Source organism: Gigantopelta aegis, chromosome 1 (assembly GCF_016097555.1).
Source record: "Gigantopelta aegis isolate Gae_Host chromosome 1, Gae_host_genome, whole genome shotgun sequence".
Lineage (NCBI taxonomy): Eukaryota > Metazoa > Mollusca > Gastropoda > Neomphalida > Peltospiridae > Gigantopelta > Gigantopelta aegis.
The window spans coordinates 26,485,526-26,494,280 of NC_054699.1; positions in this window are offsets into that span (position 1 = coordinate 26,485,526).

Genomic DNA, 8,755 nt, shown 5'->3' on the forward strand with positions numbered 1-8,755 from the left:
GGGGATGATGCATTTGGTAATTTTGGCTAATTGCTGACTTTTGTTTATATAAAAAATAAAAACTGAATGAAAATTAATTTCGTTATTTGTCTCCATGGTAACTATAAAATATTGAAATTGAAAACTCCCTCAAAGCAAAAGACACTACTAGACCACTAGATATCGTGCAACATTTCGTAAATTTATCTTCAGCGGTTTTGGAGTTGTGCTTTGGAAACCGTAAATTGGGTCATTCTGACTATTTTTCTCATGGTAACAGAGAAAAAAAGACAGAAAATTACCTCATAGCAAAACGTACTATTACACGACTACATTGATATGTGTACAAAATTTCATTAAGTTATCTTGAACTATTTTAGGGTTGTGCTCCGGAAATTGCAAATTTGATCATTCACGCTGTTTGTTTCCATGGTAACTTTTAATAACATATAAACTCCTTCATAGCAAAATGCACTACTAGAACACTGGATTAACGTGTGTAGAAAGTTTCGTGAAATTATCATAAACAGGTTTGGAGTAGTGCTCCGAAAACTGAATTCGGTCATTCTGGTTATTGATTTCTATGATTTGGGCCCAACAGAAACTATCAAAACTCTCTAATAGCAAAAGCCATACGTTATAAAACTTCGGGAAGTTAACTTGAACGGCTTTGAGTTTTCTGCATTTTAAGATGTTTCCGACTAATAAAATATTTCTACGATTAAACTTGCATATTAAAAATATTTTCTTTTTTAGAATATCAGTGTCTGTATATTCAATGTGTTTCTGATCGTCTTCATATTTGTAAAAAGCTCAAACTGGATTTTGTCTTTAAATAATTTCATATGTACAAAAAATAATATTTTAGGAAATAAAATGAAATTTAACCTAGTACAAATATTATAACGATCAGAAACACACGTTTAATATACAGCCACTAATATTTTATGCAGAAAAATATATTGGATATGTAATTACAATCGATAAAAAGTCTGTTAGTCGATAACATTTTAAAAAGTACAGCAAGCACAGGAATGTCACTTTAAAAGTAAAATTAACAAAATGTGTCCATGTAAACCTCACGTCCATGTTTATTCTAATCGATTGTTCAAAGTCGAATGCTTGGTTCAAACCGATTATAACTAATGACTGATGATGGAATTTCAATCGATTCCCAAAATTAATTTGACAGGACCTGTTACAAAGTATCGCTTTATGTAAATTCATATGGTCTGGTATTAGTCCTCAAGCAGAGGCCCCCAGCAAGCAGACAAACTATAACTTATATAATTTATGGTCTTATATATTCTTCAATAAGACTTATCTATCATTTGTAAGTAATGGTGTTTTTGGGTGTGTTTTTTTAAAGCAATTTGGTCGATCTCAGTTGAGCGCGAGTTTACATGTACTTACATATAGGTGAGACAGTGCAGGGGCGAGTTTCTAGTTATAGAACAAAAGGACATTATGTTCTTATCAGTATTCTATTTTTAGATGTTTACAGCCATGATTTAATAGATTATTCACACACACACACAGAGAGAGAGAGAGAGAGAGAAGAGAGAGAGAGAGAGAGAGAGAAGAGAGAGACAGAGAGAGAGAGAGAGAGAGAGAGAGAGAGAGAGAGAGAGAGAGAGAGCATAGTTAAGAAAAGTGTATATTTGTTAATGGCACACAGATACAGTGTACATATGTACATACATGCCTACACACACACACACACACACACACACATATAGTGTACACATGTACATACTTGACTACGCACACACAGATACACACACACACACAAACACAGATACAGTGTACATACATCCTACACAAACACACACACACACACACACGAGGCCCATAGGAACGACATCTTGGTAGGAGGGGCACAATCTCTAATGGGGGGGGGGGGGGGGGGGTGCGAGCCATATTGTTTTATCTTTATTTACATGTATACAGAGCAGAACAACAACAACAAAACACGTACATACCAGTATGATAAATGCAACCCTGGCAATTAGGAACATAGGCCACACCATTTGCCATGGCAGTTTTGCGGTTAATGAGTAAAAGAGGGGTTTAATTTGTCAGTATAACAAAAATAAACCTGATCTGTAGCAGTACATCATATTGCTATATACAAAATGTCATCTCAATATCTTCCAGTTTGGAAAAAAAAATCAGGAAAACTAATTTTAATATCGCCCAAATTCAAGGGCCATAACTCTGTGGAAAAAAAGGGTAAATTGCCATGAAAGACGAACTTGATATGTAACAGAACATGATAAAGATATACACAAAATTTCAGCTCAATAGCTTGAGGCATTGAAGCGGGAAAAGTCTGCAATATTTGTTTTTCATATCTCCTAAGTTCCTAAGTTCAGAATCCTGGAAAATGACCAAGACCATCGGTCAGAAGTTGGAGGTCTTTCAAAATCGGTGCCTTCGCAGGATTCTGGATATCTTCTGGCCCAACATCATAACCAACGAAGAACTCCATAAACAAACCTCCACACAGTCATTGGTATCGGAGATCAAGCGCCGAAGATCAGAATGCCTCAAACAGCCCTATCAAGAGTGGCACTCCGATGGACCCCTCCTGGAAAAAGGAAACGAGGAAGACCGAAAGAAACATGGAGGACAGTAGAGATGTAAATCCGAGAGTGCAGTCTGAGCTGGGGTCTGCTGGAGAAGCTGGCAAAAGACAGGCAGCAGTGGCGATCTCTGGCTACAGCCTATGGGCTTCTTAGCACGATGGGAATTAAGTAAGTAAGCAAGTTCAAGGGCCATAACTGTCAAACATGGGTAAATCGCCATGAAAATCAAACTTGACCTGTAACAGTACATGATAAAGCTATACCCGAAATTCCATCCGGAAAACTATATGTAGGACATCCAGACGGACAAACAGACGGATGGACAGACTGACGGACGAAGATGAAACCTGTAGTTAACTAAGAAAAGTGACAGGAAATTTAAGTTCTACGGCAAAATAAATGCCGCGGGAATATTAAAGACACGGCGGTAATCTCCACAGCATTGCCATACTGCCGTGGTTGCAAATGTCAGTGTTTGGTGACAATCGTTTTAAGGAAGGAAGGAAATGTTTTATTTAACGATGCACACAACACATTTTATTTACTGTTATATAACGTCAGACATATGGTTAAGAACCACACTAATATTTAGAGAGGAAACCCGCTGTCGCCACTTCATGGGCTACTCGTTTCGATTAGTAACAAGGGATCTTGTATATGCACCATCCCATAGACAAGATAGCACGTACCATGGCCTTTGATGTACCAGTCGTGGTGCACTGGCTGGAGCGAGGAATAGCGCAATGGGCCCACTGACGGGGATCGATCCCAAACCGACCGCGCATCAAGCGAGCGCTGTACCACTGGGGTACGCCTCGCCCACAATGGTTTTACTTCCGACTCGTACATTTGTTATATTCTGAGGAATGATATAACCTATAACATGAGAGTCCGGGCTATATTTTTTGTTTTACCTTGACTGACAAAGGACAACATACTTTTAGGCAGCGAACGACCGTGTGTACTGTAATGATGGTGCAAAGTATGGAACCTGTGATAATAAACTGTTTTAGAAATATCTACCAGAAAACCCACGTCTGTCAAAGAAAATTACTTTGAAATCACTGACCTTTGACCATCAAAATTAAAGTAACTAGTCTACACCACTAAGGTAAATCACTCACCACCGTTATTCTGTACAGTATGGGCCGAATTTACGAAGCATGTTTGTTTTGTTTTTGTTTTGTTTTGTGTGTTGTTGTTTGTGGGGGTTTTTGTGTTGTTGTTGTTTTTTTGGGGGGGGGTTTGGGGGGGGGGGGGAGGGGTTCTCAAACGCCGGTTTTTAAGCATTGTAATGTTATGTAGTTAAACGTTTGTGTGTGCAAGTCAAAAACAGGGTTTGTAAATTCGGCCCTATCTAGGCCTATATATTTTGGGCCGATTTTCAAAGCCTGTTTTTGACTTAAAAGCGTGTAACTATACTGGAACTGGAACGGATGATTAACGTGCACATTCAGAGCTAGCTGTTCTAGCGTACGCCTATTTTGGGCACAGGCACTGGCCTCGGCCGCTTTCTCTGTCCAGGACAGGAAAGGTTGGGGGAGGGTGGAAGAGGGACCTCCTGTGCTGGCAGGTGCAAGGGAGCACCAGCAGCCCGACCGTGGTCGGTAGCAGACGTGGGGGAGGGGGGGGGGGGGGGAGAGAAGTTGGTGCTATGGAATTTGGAATGTACCGTAGGATTATGTCCAGAGAGAAAGGGTGCGCGTTTTTGATAAAGGAAATTAGGCGCAATTTGGAACGGTCGATCAAATGGAAAGGGTTAGGAGCTACGTATAGGTTTGGATATTGGTAACTATACACATTTACAATGCTTAAATACCTGCGCTTAGGGAAAACAGGCTTCGAAAATTCGGCCCATAATGTTAATATTTGTATAATGTAAAAACGTACAACAATAAAGAATTTGAATTTGAATGTTATCAGTGCCCACCTCATGCCTAATGTTGACAAGGAACTATTAAGCTTACATAACGCGGATGTCAGGGTTTGGGCCAGAGGGTAAAATTATGTACCCCAAAATCTTGGAAATTAGTGGATAAATACTGACGTCTAAAAGAGACTATACCAAGAAAAATTGGGATTTTTCCACTTTTATGGAATGAACTTGTGTTCCTAACATACTGAAGCACCAAACTCCTGAATATTATGGGTCCAATTTACAAAAGCTGTTTCCGTATAATTCCATACATCTACAATGCTTAAACATCTGCGTTTATAAGAAAAACAGGTGCGGGACGTAGTCCAGTGGTAAAGCATTCACTTGATGCGTGGTCTGTCTAGGATCGATCCCAGTCGGTGGACCTATTGGGCTATTTCTCGTTCCAGCCAGTATTCCTCTACTCGTGTAACAAAGGCCGTGGTAAGTACTATCCTGTCTGTGGGATGAAGAATATAAAAGATCCCTTGCTGCTAATCGAAAAAGAGTAGCCCATGAAGTGGCGACAGCGGGTTTCCTCTCAATATATGTGTTGTCCTTAACCATAAGGCTGAAGCTATATAGCCGTAAATAAAACGTGTTGAGCAAGTCGTTAAATAAAATATTTCCTTCCTTTAATAAGAAGAACAGGCTTCATAAATTGGCCCTAAACCTTTAAACATACATCACGTTCTTTCTTTAGTAACCGGCCTCGGTGGTGTAGGGGTTAGGCCATCGCTCTACAGGCTGGTAGGTACTGGGTTCGGATCCCAGTCGAGGCATGGGATTTTTAATCCAGATACCGACTCCAAACCGGCTCAATAAGTAGATGTAAACCACTTGCACCGACCAGTGATCCATAACTGGTTCAACAAAGGCCATGGTTTGTGCTATCCTGCCTGTGGGAAGCACAAATAAAAGATCCCTTGCTGCTAATCGGAAAGAGTAGCTCATGCAGTGGCGACAGCGGGTTTCCTCTCAAAATCTGTGTGGTCCTTAACCATATGTCTGACGCCATATAACCGTAAATAAAATGTTTTGAGTGCGTCGTTAAATAAAACACTTATTTCTTTCTTTAGTAGTCTCTCAGGGTATTGGTATAGTTTCTTTTAGACGTCAGTATGTTTGCAATGTTTAGAAAGATTTTAGTAAGAGAACTGCTGTTTAAAATTGTGGGCGGGGTTTAGCTCAATTGGTTGAGCGCTCGCCTGAGGTGCTTGCGTCACAGGATGGAACCACCTCAGTGGATCCATTCAACTGGTTTTTCTTTCTCGTTCCAACCAGTGCACCACAACTGATCAAAGGCTGTGGTATGTGCTTTCTTGACTTTGGGAAAGTGCATATAAAAGATCCCTTGCTGCATTTGGAAAATGTAGCAGGTTTCCTCTATTGATTACGAGTCAGAATTACCAAATGTTTGACATCCAGTAGTCGATGATTGATTAATCAATGCATTCTAGTAGTGTCGTTAAACAAAACAAACTTTTTCCTCTTCTGTTTGGCGCGGGACATAGCTCTGTGCTCGCATGATTGATCTAGGATCGATTCCTGTCGGTTAGCCCATTGGACTATTTCTCGTTCCAGCCAGTGCTCCACAACTGGTGTAACAAAGGCTGTGGTATGTACTATCCTGTCTGTGGGATGATGCATATAAAAGATCCCTTGCTGCTAATCGCAAAAAGTAGCCCATGAAGTGGCGACAGCGGGTTTCCTCTCTTAATATCTATGTGGTCCTTAACCATATGTCCGACGTCATATAACCGTAAATAAAATGTGTTGCGTGCATCGTTAAATAAAATATTTCCGTATTCTTCTATTTAAAATTTGACAAAGTACATTTCAAATGATTCCAAACTTATAACCACCTAATAGGGTCACTTATGATCCGTTTTGTTGTTACTGGATAACATCAAACTATTTTCTGTCAAAACGTCTGGGTGTGTATGTAGATGGGGTCATGAAACTCCTAAAATAATGCACTTTTGGGGAACCGATTCATGAAGTCACGGCCCCACCCCTAATAGGTAGTACTAAACCAAATAACTTCCACCTGGGTCAAAGTTGGAGGTGTACCGAACTTTTGATAGAGAAGTGAACACCACAAGTCCTGTGATTGGTGATAAATGCGAGTGTGTTTCACCTGGACAAAAATGTATTCAATTTTATTTAATCTAGTACCACTGTGTCAAGTAGCCTTGTGCTTGAAACATGTATAGGGTACCTGTAAGAAAAAGTCATAGATGCTACCTGTTATCTCAGAAATGAACAGCTTGACCCCAGGTTTTTCTTATTCACTTTAAGGGTGAGGGGTGGTAGTATTTATATCCGTGGCGTTCATGTCGATTGATTCGCTGCAGGTAGGAGTTTTAGCCACATATTTTACTACTGTCTTCTATGGGATTTGATTTGGTAGTATACACCCTAATAACACCTTTTTGGTCCTCACCATCATTTATATTGTATTGTTGCCTCATAAAACAACTCAAAGACAGTTTGCAGGTTTGGTGGCCCACTCTTTAATATAAAATGTTAACTATGCCAGCAAGTGATTGTAATCGAAACTTTATCGGTTGAAATGATGATTGATTTAAAAATATAGTCGCAGTAAATGTCAACAGTAATTGCTTCAACAGTTTAAATAAGTAATGGAATTGCTACACGTATGCTGGGGTCTACGTTTATTTTCAAATGTCATGCTTTGTTTTGGTTGACACCACTATAGCACACTGATTTATTAATCATCGGCCATTGGATGTTAAAGATTTGGTAAATGTGACATATAGTCTTAGAGAGGAAACTTGCTACGTGTTTCTATTAGTAACAAGGGATCTTTTATATGCATCATCCCACAGACAGTATAGCACTGGCTGGAACGAGAAATAGCCCACCGATGAGCATTCCTTGTCATTCTAATGTTTGTAGTAGTTTTAACGATAAATATCACCACACAACTCATCACTAAAATTTGTTGTTTTTATTCTAGTTATGAGTTTGATATTAATTATCAGAAACTATCTGATATTTCTGAGCTATCAACTAAATTGCATGGATGATGTACTGAAATCTTCAGTTTGCTTTGCGTTCAATCTCACCAAACAACTGTTTAGTAAAGTTTATAATGTGTTTTTCTTCTGACCAATGAAGTTTGTTTTGTTTAACACCACCACTAGAGCACATTGATTTATTAATCATCAGTTATTGGATGTCAGACATATAGTCTTAGAAAGGAAACCTGCTATATTTTTTCCATTAGTAGCAAGCGATCTTTTATGTGCTCCATCACATAGACATGATAGTACATACCACGGCCTTTGACATACTAGTAATGGTGCACTGGCTGGAACAAGAAATAGCCCAATGGGCCCGCCGATGGGGACTGAACCCAATCCGACCGTGCATCAAGCGAGTGCTTCATCACTGGGCTATGTCCCGCCCCTTTCTCCTGACCAAAAAGAAAGAAAAGAAATGTTTTATTTAACGACGCACTCAACACATTTTATTCAGCCTCCTGAACAGTTCAGAGTTTGATACTGATGAGAAAGTATTTGTTCTTTCACATCTATCAAACGCACTGCATGTATGGTTTAATGGAATCTTTAGTTTGATTCACATTCAGTCTCACAACACAACCAATCAATAAAATGTATCATGTTTTCTCAGGAGCCTAGCTTGGGATATCCAGGTGAAAAAAATATCTGTAATCCCAGGTGGTACGCAAATGTGTACCTGCATATATGGAAGCTAGGCCCCTGTTTCTAGTTCAGACTTTGATCAAGATTATGAGAAAATATTTTGGCTATCAAACGTACTGCATGTATGGGTTAACGAAAAATTATAGAGCCTGCTTCACTTACAATATTATCACATAACCGATGAGTAAAGTTTATTGTGTTATATAGAAAATATTTTGGCTATCAAACGTACTGCATCTATGGGTTAACAAAAAACTCATAGAGTCTGCCTGACTTACAATATCATCAGTACAGTTTATGGCATTCTCCTTAGCACCTTGTAATATCGATGGCAACAGATTTGTACTATAAGAGTTACCTGGCTGATTGCTCGTATCATCTAATGGAGAATGGAAAGAAATATCACAACTCTGGGTATCAGTAAACTGAATGGTATTTTCACTGTCAAAAGAGGGAGTATCATCACCATGACGATGAATAAATGTTGCCACCCAGTGACAAAGGTTCGTAACAAGAATCTGAAAACTGCAAACTTTCTGTGCATAATCTACCACAAACATATTCAACACGATCACTATTTT